The sequence below is a fragment of the Galeopterus variegatus genome, unplaced genomic scaffold, assembly GCF_000696425.1.
Source record: "Galeopterus variegatus unplaced genomic scaffold, G_variegatus-3.0.2 Scaffold5874, whole genome shotgun sequence".
Classification (NCBI taxonomy): Eukaryota; Metazoa; Chordata; class Mammalia; order Dermoptera; family Cynocephalidae; genus Galeopterus; species Galeopterus variegatus.
The window spans coordinates 1-10,710 of NW_007731985.1; the positions used below are offsets into that span (position 1 = coordinate 1).

Here is a 10,710-nt window from a genome sequence, read left to right on the forward strand (position 1 = left end):
AATATTAAGTGAATAATATTAAGCGAGTCAGGCAGAGAAAAAGAAATACCACATGTTCTCACTTATTTGTGGGAGCTAAAAATAAATAAATAAATTCACACACATACACACACACAAAATCAAAAAACCGGGGTCAGGCGGAGAGGAAGATATAACAACTACAATTTTTTTGAAGTTCTTACAACAAGCAAATGGAAAGGACATGCTTGGGTGGGAGGGGGGAGAGGGAGGAGGGAGGGAGGTTTCGGTGATGGGACATAATAATCAACTACATTGTATATTGACAAAATAAAAATTAAAAAAAAAATTTCCATGAGTATTTGTACTTAAATTATTTCCTGATTGAGAAAATACATGATACAGCAGCTGCCAAAGAGGTATGTTCAAAACTGGTAATATAAAGGGTGTTTGTGGCAGCATCTTTGTAATAGCTAAACAATTGAAAACAGGTTATGAAAACATAATAAATATCCATCTATAGTGGATTAGTTAAATAAATTATACTACACTCATATAATGAAATACTTTGCAGTTCTAAAAAAGAAGATGGTAGACCAATATGTACTGATATAGAAAAATGTCCATGATTTATTGAGAGAACATCAAATTGCTGCACAAAATGAACAATATAATTCCCTCTGTGTGTGAAAAAGTATGCAAATCTGTTGGGTTAGGTGGGAGAAATTCTGGAAGAATATACAATAAATTGAAATGAGTGTGATAGGAGGGGGGCATTTACTTTTCACATAATAATCTATTACATTATTTGAATTTTCCCTTCATTAGCATGAATTATTTGTATTTCAAAAATTAAAATTTCTTATCTATGTATTACATCTTTCTCATATATGAGTGTGTGTATATACATACAGATACACAAGGGTACTTCAGAAACTTCATGGAAAGATTCATATTATCTTTTAATTTTATTTTTCTATTAACTTTTTGAAGTTGCCCTCATGTGTGTGTGTGTATGTGTGTGTGTGTGTGTAATCTCCACCTTAAAAGCAATATGTCTATAAATGGCTAATGTTTGGTTAATGCCTCTACATGCAAACACTTTGCCATACTTCTGCAGTTCACCCAAATTTCTTTGATTACCAGAATGAAAATCAGTCTTATACAGTTTTCATAACTCATTTATGTTTTTCAAGAAGCAAACAAATTGATGAGTGGGTTTTAAGTGTTTGCTACCCGCACCATTCTTTGCCCAAGCTCATGAAATATTACAGGAATGCTCAATATTAGAATGGATAGAAGTAGAACTCTTCTGGTTGATTTCAGAATGAAGTCAGAACTCCCCTCCTCCTTTGTTTTGGAGCAGCCTAAAATGAGGGTGAGGGGTAGAAGGGTGGGGAGGGTGCATCCACTGAACATTTGATGTTCCAGGGAGTCCAGTGTGAAACCATTACCTCAAACTTTATCATCAGATCATTTGGTTAAGAGAGTTCCTCAAAGCCAGAGAAGCTCCAGATCTAGGATTCGAGCAACCGATGTGAAATTTTGTACATATCCTGTAGTTTCTTTTTAGCCTTGTGTTGCTCCATATTACAAGTACAGGAACCATGTTGTAGTCACATCTCTGACCACTCACAGTGGCTAACAGAGTCCCTTACATTTATAGATAACCAACAAGTGTGTAGTTAATTAGTGGTTGAATTACATTGAATAGGTTAGATGATTTTCCCAAGATCATTCAGCAGGTAAATGACATGCAGGAACAGTTCTTGAAACCCTATTCCCAATCCGGGCCTCTTTGAGTCATACTTTTCCTAAGTCATTTGCCACATGGCATTTAATTTAACTTTAACTTCTATATAATCTGAAATTTCTTTCTAGATTATTGTTGATTTTTGCAATTTCCTTTAAGTTTAGGAAACATAGTAAGCTATTTTGCCATACTCCTCTTTTCTGCATGCCTCAGTTTTTAGAGAATATCTATCTCAGTTCATTGTCTATTTTCTTCACAGTGCAATTTCCTTTAAGTTTAGGAAACATAGTAAGCTATTTTGCCATACTCCTCTCTTCTGCATGCCTCAGTTTTTAGAGAATATCTATCTCAGTTCATTGTCTATTTTCTTCACAGTTCTTTTTTTTGGGGGGGGGGCAGCTGGCCAGTATGGGGATCTGAACCCTTGACCTTGGTGTTATCAGCACCATGCTCTAACCAAATGAGCTAACTGGCCAGACCCTTCACAGTTCTTATCATAACTCAAAATCACTTCATCTTTTTACTTATTCATTTTGTTATGATTCTTTGACTAAAATGTAATCTCTATTAGGTAAGAGACCCCATTGTTTACAGAGCCTCTCTTTTCAATCATGGTTGCATTATTGAATGTTGAATGTTTCAGTAAAGGTTACATTATTCAGAGAAATATTCTCACTGAAAATATCTAAAAATGCTGTATTAACAAGTTTGTCTTAAAGACATGTAAGACGTGACAAGGTAATAAGGTCTACAGGACAAGAGCAAGTAAAAAGTGGGGATCCAGAGAAACAACTTGATTATAGAGTGCTTAAGTTGCCTTTGCCCCAAGGGTATTTTTGCATCCTGTCAAATTAGAGCTATAGTTTTGGCAGACTCTTTGAGGGTCTCCAAGTAAGAGAATATAAAAAGGCATCCTGCCTGCACTGAACTGGGCTCCAAAAGGTCCCAGTCTTCAAAGGGCAAGTGAACCGGTAGTAACTATGTCTCTACCCATCTACCCCCTGCTCCCAGGGGAGTGCAGTGAGCGTCAATTTGCATCTTAGTCTGTTCAAGCTGCTATAAGAAAATACCACAAAATGGTGCATTATAAACAACAGAATTTTTTTTTTTTCACAGTTCTGGAGGCTGAGAAATCCAAGATCAAGGCTCTAGCAGATTCAGTGTCTAGTGAGAACTCACTTCCTTATAGATGGCACCTTCTGTCTGTGTCCTCATGCAGTGGAAGGGACAAATGAGCTCCCTTGGGCCTCTCTTTTGGGCACTAATCCCACTCATGGTTCACAGTTTTGGAGGCTGAGAAATCCAAGATCAAGGCTCTAGCAGATTCAGTGTCTAGTGAGAACCCACTTCCTTATAGATGGCACCTTCTGTCTGTGTCCTCACGCAGTGGAAGGGACAAATGAGCTCCCTTGGGCCTCTCTTTTGGGCACTAATCCCACTCATGGAGGCTCTGCCTTCATGACCTAATCACCTCCCAAGGCTTCACCACCTAATACCATTACCTTGGGGGTTAGAATTTCAACATATGAATTTTGGACATTAATATCCAGGCCATAGCAATCTGGCTCATTAGAGGATGTAAGAGAAGAGGAAAGAAAAACAACCTGTCTCAGAGATGTTGTGGCTAATATTTTTATAGATTTGCAACCCTTACTATGCATTGTTGTGGTTGTGCAAGGATCTTCAGTCTATGAAGTTTATTTGAAATGGTTCCAGACAATTAGTGCCTCTAGGTGTCTGACAAAAAAACAGCATATATTCTTTCTGGAAGAAGGCACCCCATGCTAGGCCTCAAGGAATCCTCATGACTAAATACATGAGAAAACAAAGCACTATGTGTGAATACTAGAAGAAACATCAGTCAGAAAGGACAGGTCTCCAGACATCAGATTGTAGAAAAATCAGTCAGAGGGACTGAAACTATTATTGCCATTTTTAAGGAATTAAAAGACAGATTTGAAAACAACTACAAGGAATAGAAGCTATAAAAAGTGACACAGAAGATTTAAAAAGTACCACCTTATAAATTTTTAGAAAAGAAAACTTCAAAAACCAAAATTAAAACCTAATGGACAGATTTAACAACATATTGATGATGGTAGGTCAGTAAAGTATAGAGCAAGTAAAGTATAGAGCGTAGAATGAAGAATTCTAGTATATATTAAAGTCTCAGAGGAGAATTGAGAGAGGATTAGACAGAGGCATTATTTGAAGAGGAAAAGACAGAATTTTTCTCAGTTGAAGAAAGACACTAATCCATAGACTCAAGAGGCCACCTCTATTCCCAGGCAGAATAAATAGAAAGAAAGTCATCCTACCCATATCATTGTGAAATGCAAACTGCTAAAACCACAGTGCCTGGCATATAGCAGTTGGTCGACAAATAACTTTGGGTCAGAATACCTTGTCCAGTTACATGACATAGGCCAAGTTACTTCATCTCTTTAAACTTTAATTTCCTCTTCTGTAAAAAAGTACAATAATAGTATTTGCCTCATACAATTATTGAAAGAACTGAGTATTTAAAGCATGTGAACAATGCTTTACATGCAAAACATAATAAATGTAATCCGCCTTTTTCATTATAATGCAATAAATAAAATGACTATTTGGGTAATACAGCATTTATATATAAAAATTTTCCTAATTTATTTTCCTTATTTTCTAAAAGTTTACAACAGAAGCACTTTGCTGGTATAATGTATTTCTCTCAGAACTAAAATTATTTTAGAAAACTTGGTAAATGAAATATTATACAAGCTTTGGACAGACTCAAAAAAGCAATAATGATTAGAATTATATTGATATATTGTTTTACAAGTAAAATGCTATAACATACATCATGCCATGACCTACTTTGCCAACACTACCAGCTTCTGAACAATGAGTAACCTTCTGCAGGATCTCAAATCACAAGCCCAAGTTAATTCAGAAAATGAGGACCAACTTCATTAGTTAGGACAATATTAAAATCAAATGAAAGACAGCCATGACTGTCTAACATTTTTGACATATTGCCTAACTCCTCCTCAAAGTAATGACAAAATGTTGGTCTCAGTTGTCCTCATGCAATATAGAGTGAATATTGATAGACGCAGGGTAAAAAAGGACAGTATCAAGAACAGTATAGATAAGATTTAACAAAGTACAATTTGAAAGTGTGCTTCTATCCGTGATAGTGGTAGCAATAGCCATATATCATAATGACTACTGATTCAGTGAACATTTATGTAGCATCAATTGTTTGCATCAGATTGGTCAAGGACCATTTAAATTTAGTATTTAAATATTACATCATTTCCTTTAATACTTTTTAGCTTTGCAGTACATTCTTTTGTAAGGCACGACCACCAAAAACACAGGATCTCAGGGCAAAGACAATGCATGCTTCTAGGCTGCTGCAGAGAAAATCATGGTGAGTAACATATATTCATCTGGTCTTGGCTGCAGATCTGTTATCATGTGACTGACAAACAGGGAAGGAGAAAGAAACCTTGAGGTTATTCTAGTGCACAACACACACACACACAACACACACATACATACACACATGCACACACACTACACTGCAAAAGAAGACATTATGGAAGCTAATGAATAAAACCAGTCCAATTGCCACCTTACCACACACCAAGGACTACTGGTCACCTTTGAAACCAAGGCCAAATCAACTGACGCTAAATGAAATGGTTTCCTGCTTACTGGGTTTATTATATTAGGTCCCTTATAAAAGAGACTGTGTCTGTTTTATTTCATTTAGATAGAAGAACAGTTGGACACGTCATTAGATTGCCTTTGAATTTGACCTTATACTTGTCCTTTTTTAAGGTAAAGAATGGCACATTTTTCAAGAAAAGGAAATAAAATTTTTTCAAGATGGAGACATTGAAGTCTAATAGATGGTGCTATTTAAACAAAAAACAAATTAAGATTGCTCTGGAGCCTTTTTTTTTGTAATTAGCCATAAGTTCCTAAAGGACGTTAGACAATTATAGAAGCATACATAGCTACGTGGTCTCAGACTTCAACTTAACACTTATTTTCCTGGTTTCTGAAGACCTTTCATTTTTGCTAGCAATTATTTTGAGCACCATTCCCTTTTTTTGCCTCTGAGTAAACACTTATGTTTACTAAGCAGCAACTCTAGATTCAAAAAATAGAATTATCTTCCTAGATTTTCTTCCAAGGATTGGTCTTGGTGTAAATATTGCAGAGCCTTTTTAATTTTTATTTTAGTTCTTAATGAAATATAGCACATGTTTTATTATCAATGTATTATTAACTCATTTTCCAGTTTATTCTCCTAAATAATTACCATAACTTTCTCTAATTCCAGGGAAGCCATTCCAGTTTCATTAAGTAGTATCTAAGAAGTTTTTCCTTGTCACTTTCCCCAAAACAATGCTTAATAGCCCTATTTATCAGGAAATATTTCTGTGAGTTTTACCTAAATCACTCTTATGTTTATTTTTTTCTCATTAATATGTCACTTCATCTGTCTTTCTCCTTTGACTTAATTTATGTGACATTAACCAGAAATTGTGAACACATCAAATTTTCACATTTCACAAATATGGTAATGTGACCATCTTTCTAGCTCTCATTTCATGTAGCCTTTGAAATATATTTCAACTTTGGAAAATAAAGCCAGTTTAAAAACCATATTTTCATGCTGGGCTTATGGCTTTATGATTTTCCAGTACTCACACAAGCCCCCAAAGCTGTGTCTCACTAAAGAAAAATAGTGGGTTTTAAATAAATTTATAGGACCCTCACTTTTATATGACCACATAATGAAAGGATATGTGAAAATAGTATTGTTAAAATTTAAGTATTCTCTTCAGGTGTGCAGGAGAACAAAGGAATAGAATACCATGTCCCCCTTTTTATATATTTATCAAAGACTACCTGACTACAGGCAACATATGTAGAACTGACCACAACTTGCTATCTTGCTGGACAACTCTGGAAGTTATGATAGAAATTAGGTAATGGTGTTCAAAGTAAATAGGAGGAAGATAAAGTCATTGTTTCATAAGCATTTACAATCAGTAGAAAAGATCATATGTCTGAAAATTATTTTAAAAACCTCCTGCACTTAAAGTGAGTTGATAAAATTCATAATTTGGCTGTTCCTTGTACCCTAATCAATTACCAGATACATTATGAAAAAGCTTTTCTAAGTCACATTTTCAAGTATGTATTAGTTATCGTTGATACGTTGTCACAGAGAGTGTTCTAAATGATTAGAAGTTGCTCAAATGTTTCAGATAATGTACCAGTAAAACTCCCTTAACAACACATAATGTATGGAATTATAGTGACAGTGGCTGAAATAGTATATTCTGATTTCACATCTGTTATAAACTTGTTATTTTATGCAACTTGAAAAAAGGATAAATGAATGATTAATTTTTTAAAGATTAATTTATAGTGCTAAAAAATGAAACAATAGGAAAAATCACAAAATGAAAAGTATAAATCTCTTTCCCTACTTCCTCAGACTTACCTCTTTCTACAACCCTCGCCAACCAGGAAATGAGTATTAAGAGTTTCTTACAAGTCTTTCTGATAATTTTTAATCCCACACACGTGGACACATACACGTGCACACACAGGTATCTTTTTTCTGTGTAAGTGAGATTGTACTATACTTTGGCAACCTACTTTTTAATCACCTAAAAAAATATTTTCCAACATATAGTACATATAGACCTTTTTCATTTCTAAGGAATGCCATAACGTGCCATTGTATGAGTATACTATAATTTCTCTAAACAGTTCCCAATTTATAGGCATTTAGTTTGTTTCTAGATATTTTCTTTGATGAACAAAACCACAATGTACATTTTGACATATATCTTTGCATGTTTGAGTGCAAATTTCCATAGAAAAGAATTCCTAGAAATAAAAATACTCAGTGGAAAATTTTGTGCACTTTTAGTTTTGATATACATTGTTAAATTTCCCTCCCAAAATGTACCAAGTTTCTTTTCCACCAATAGTGTAGGAGACAGCCTATTTTCCTAAGCCTTGGTCAAGATCTGGTTTTATAACTCCTTTAAGTTTTGGCAAAGTGTATCTATCTCATACTTGTTTTTATTTGCATTTCTTTAATTATTAGAGAAGTTGAGCATCTTTGACAAACTCTTTTCTGGAGGACTTTTTGTTGTTAAATAAAGTGTTATCACCTGCAGTGGCTGAAGCAACCCCACAACCCAAACATGCACACACACACGCGCACACACACACACACACGCACGCACACACACACATGCACACACACACACACATTCTGACCCTCCCCCTTTCTTCCTCCCTTCCATTTTACAAAATACTCACAACCTGAAAGTCTTTTTTAGATATTGAATCTATCGATGTAGTTATTAATTTAAAAGAAATCTTGTATACAGTAAGTGAGATGTTTAAAATAAAACTAAAATCAACTTAAAAAGAATATTAAAGAATTGAGTTTTCAATTTAAAATAACTCTAGAGGAATAAGTTCTCTCTATGCTAGCTTTCTTCCAATATGTTGGAGCAGTGGATGGAATGAGGGGTTAATGAGAACGATAATACAAACCTGAGGACTTCTCTTCCCTGATGTGTCCCCAAAGCTTAGTGCAGTGCCTCACTGTATGTGCTCAACACAAACAGGCTGAGTGATTGTACAGACAGTTGTACATGCTAAACGTGCTGGTAGGAAGCATCGTGGAAATTTTCTCTGATAAATAGAAACATTCTAGAATGTTAGTTGGGATCTCCATGGAAACACTCAAATTTTCTGTCCAACTAACAAGATGAGGTCTCCGTACACACTTAATAAAAATCTTCCATATTCCTATTACTGCTACTAATATTGGGATCATAAGAACAATTATAACAATCCAATTCTGTCTTCACTTTTCACTCTTTATATTTTTTTATTAAAAAAAATTTTTTTTTCAACAGCTGGCTAGTTCAGGGATCTGAACCCACGACCTTGGTGTTATAAGGCTGCGCTCTAACCAACCGAGATAACCCACCAGCCCCTTTGCTCTTGATTTTTGTTGGACTTTTAGTTCAGACAATGGGAACAGGGTCTTTAAATGCAGTTTTGACTTCAATCAAATTTATTTCCTAGTTTTTGTCCTTTGTTTGCCTGTGTTTTTTTTTCCAGTGTTTCATAACTTTCAATCTTAAAATAAATGTTAAAGTTGCTTTTTAAAAATTAAATGGCCTAGACAATGGCATGCAATTGAAAATAGTTTATTTTCATCTCAGGCATGTGTGGGTCGCCAGGCACATGATATGCCTAACAAGTGGTTAGCTCACAACAGCTACCCCTATTGTGTGTTAGTCCTTACTTAATGGACATTCAAATTGTTATTATTTTAAACTCAAATAGAAATAGTAGTCTCAATAATAATGGGATATTGAAAATCCCATATGTTCAATCTGGGTGATTTTTTAATTTTAATCAGGCAGAGGAGAACAAAACCTGCATTATAGACATGAATGTTGATGTGATTTGGTGTGAGAGCTGAGGGATTGCTAACTGTTGGCAAACAATTGAATAACTCCTCTGGGAAATACTATATAAATGATGATTTATATAAATGCCATGCTATGCTGAAACTTATTTAGAATCCTGAAGCACAGAAGGGTTCAGTTAGGCCAGTGCTTAGAAAGAGTATCTACAAGATTCTTTCATGTCAGTGATTAGTGAAACACTGGAAAAAAAAATTTAGGGTGAAAAATTAAGCCACTGTTGGACAAAGGAATCATGACCAGTGAAGGGCATAACCTCCCTCAGCAAAATCAGGCCAAGCAAGCTTAATTTTTTTTAATGGGATTACCAATTTGGTGTATAAAGGAAAGTGAATGGGGTTACAGAACAGGACTTTAGGGAAATGTTTCCTACAACAATTATTACTCGTTTAAATTCTTAGGTTATAACTGTTGTGAAAAATAATTTCCCACAAGCAGGAGGTTTAATCTCAGGAGAGGAAACACAATGCAGTATTATAAAAACTACTCATAGAGAAAAGCAATCAATATATCAGAAGGCAAAGATATGTTTATGTCACAAGGTGCTGAAAAGGAGACTAAAAATTTCTACATTCTTCATGAAAACACTAAAAGGCATAGAAGACTATTTCTTGAACATGAAGAAGAGTCTAGTTTAAACCAAAAGCTAGTATTTATTTAATGGGGAAAGCTAGAAATAAGATAAGGATCCCCATTACTCAATTATCATTAATTGTTACTATTATTTAGGGATTTCAGATCAACCAATGTAACATGAAACCAAATATGGGGTATAAATATTAGGCAAAGTTATAATCCCCAAAGAATTATATAAAATAAAATATTATGAGTTACTAAAAATACAATTGTATTTAATATAAAGCTAGAAATGTAATTGAATAAATCCCAGTCAAAACATTAACAAAAGATAACAGTTACTCAGGAATAATCTGAAAAAGAAATCTGTAACTCATATGTAAATAAAATTATAAGAACAGTTGCAATCTATATAAGTAACATATATAAAGAAAATTAAAAACTTTATTGAGATCTGTAAGGACAGAACATGATTCTGAAAGCTGATTGTGCCACATTTATTTATATGTTTCTTCTAATTACCACACTTATTTATGTTTCATGTAATTGAAATAAAACTGGAGTTTGGGGGGAAATTTAAAATTTTTTTAGCATTCATTTAGAAAGAATAAATAGGCAAGATTATCAAAGTAAATTTAAAACAACCACCACCATCAACAAACACATTATAAATCTGTAATATGTAAATCTATGGTTTTGGTATAAAATAGACAGCTGAACGGAAAAAAAATAAATAGCCCAGAAGTAGTTATTATTTGTGAAAATATCATGTATGTTGAAGTCATTGTAAATCAATTAAATAGAGAGGAAAAGGCTTAGTCAAAAATGGTACTGGATAAATGGTTAGCAATTTGGAAAAAATCTAAGTATTCTCTCACATTACATTGTATTCCA

At 34.2% G+C, this 10,710-nt stretch overlaps 1 non-coding gene across 1 annotated transcript; it reads right to left on the reverse strand.

Annotated features, from left to right (window-relative positions):
* Positions 1 to 2,111: 2,111 nt before the first annotated feature.
* TRNAI-GAU lies at positions 2,112 to 2,186 on the reverse strand. The gene has a single exon. It is a non-coding gene; the product is annotated as a tRNA-Ile (tRNA).
* Between the last annotated feature and the right edge of the window lie 8,524 nt (positions 2,187 to 10,710).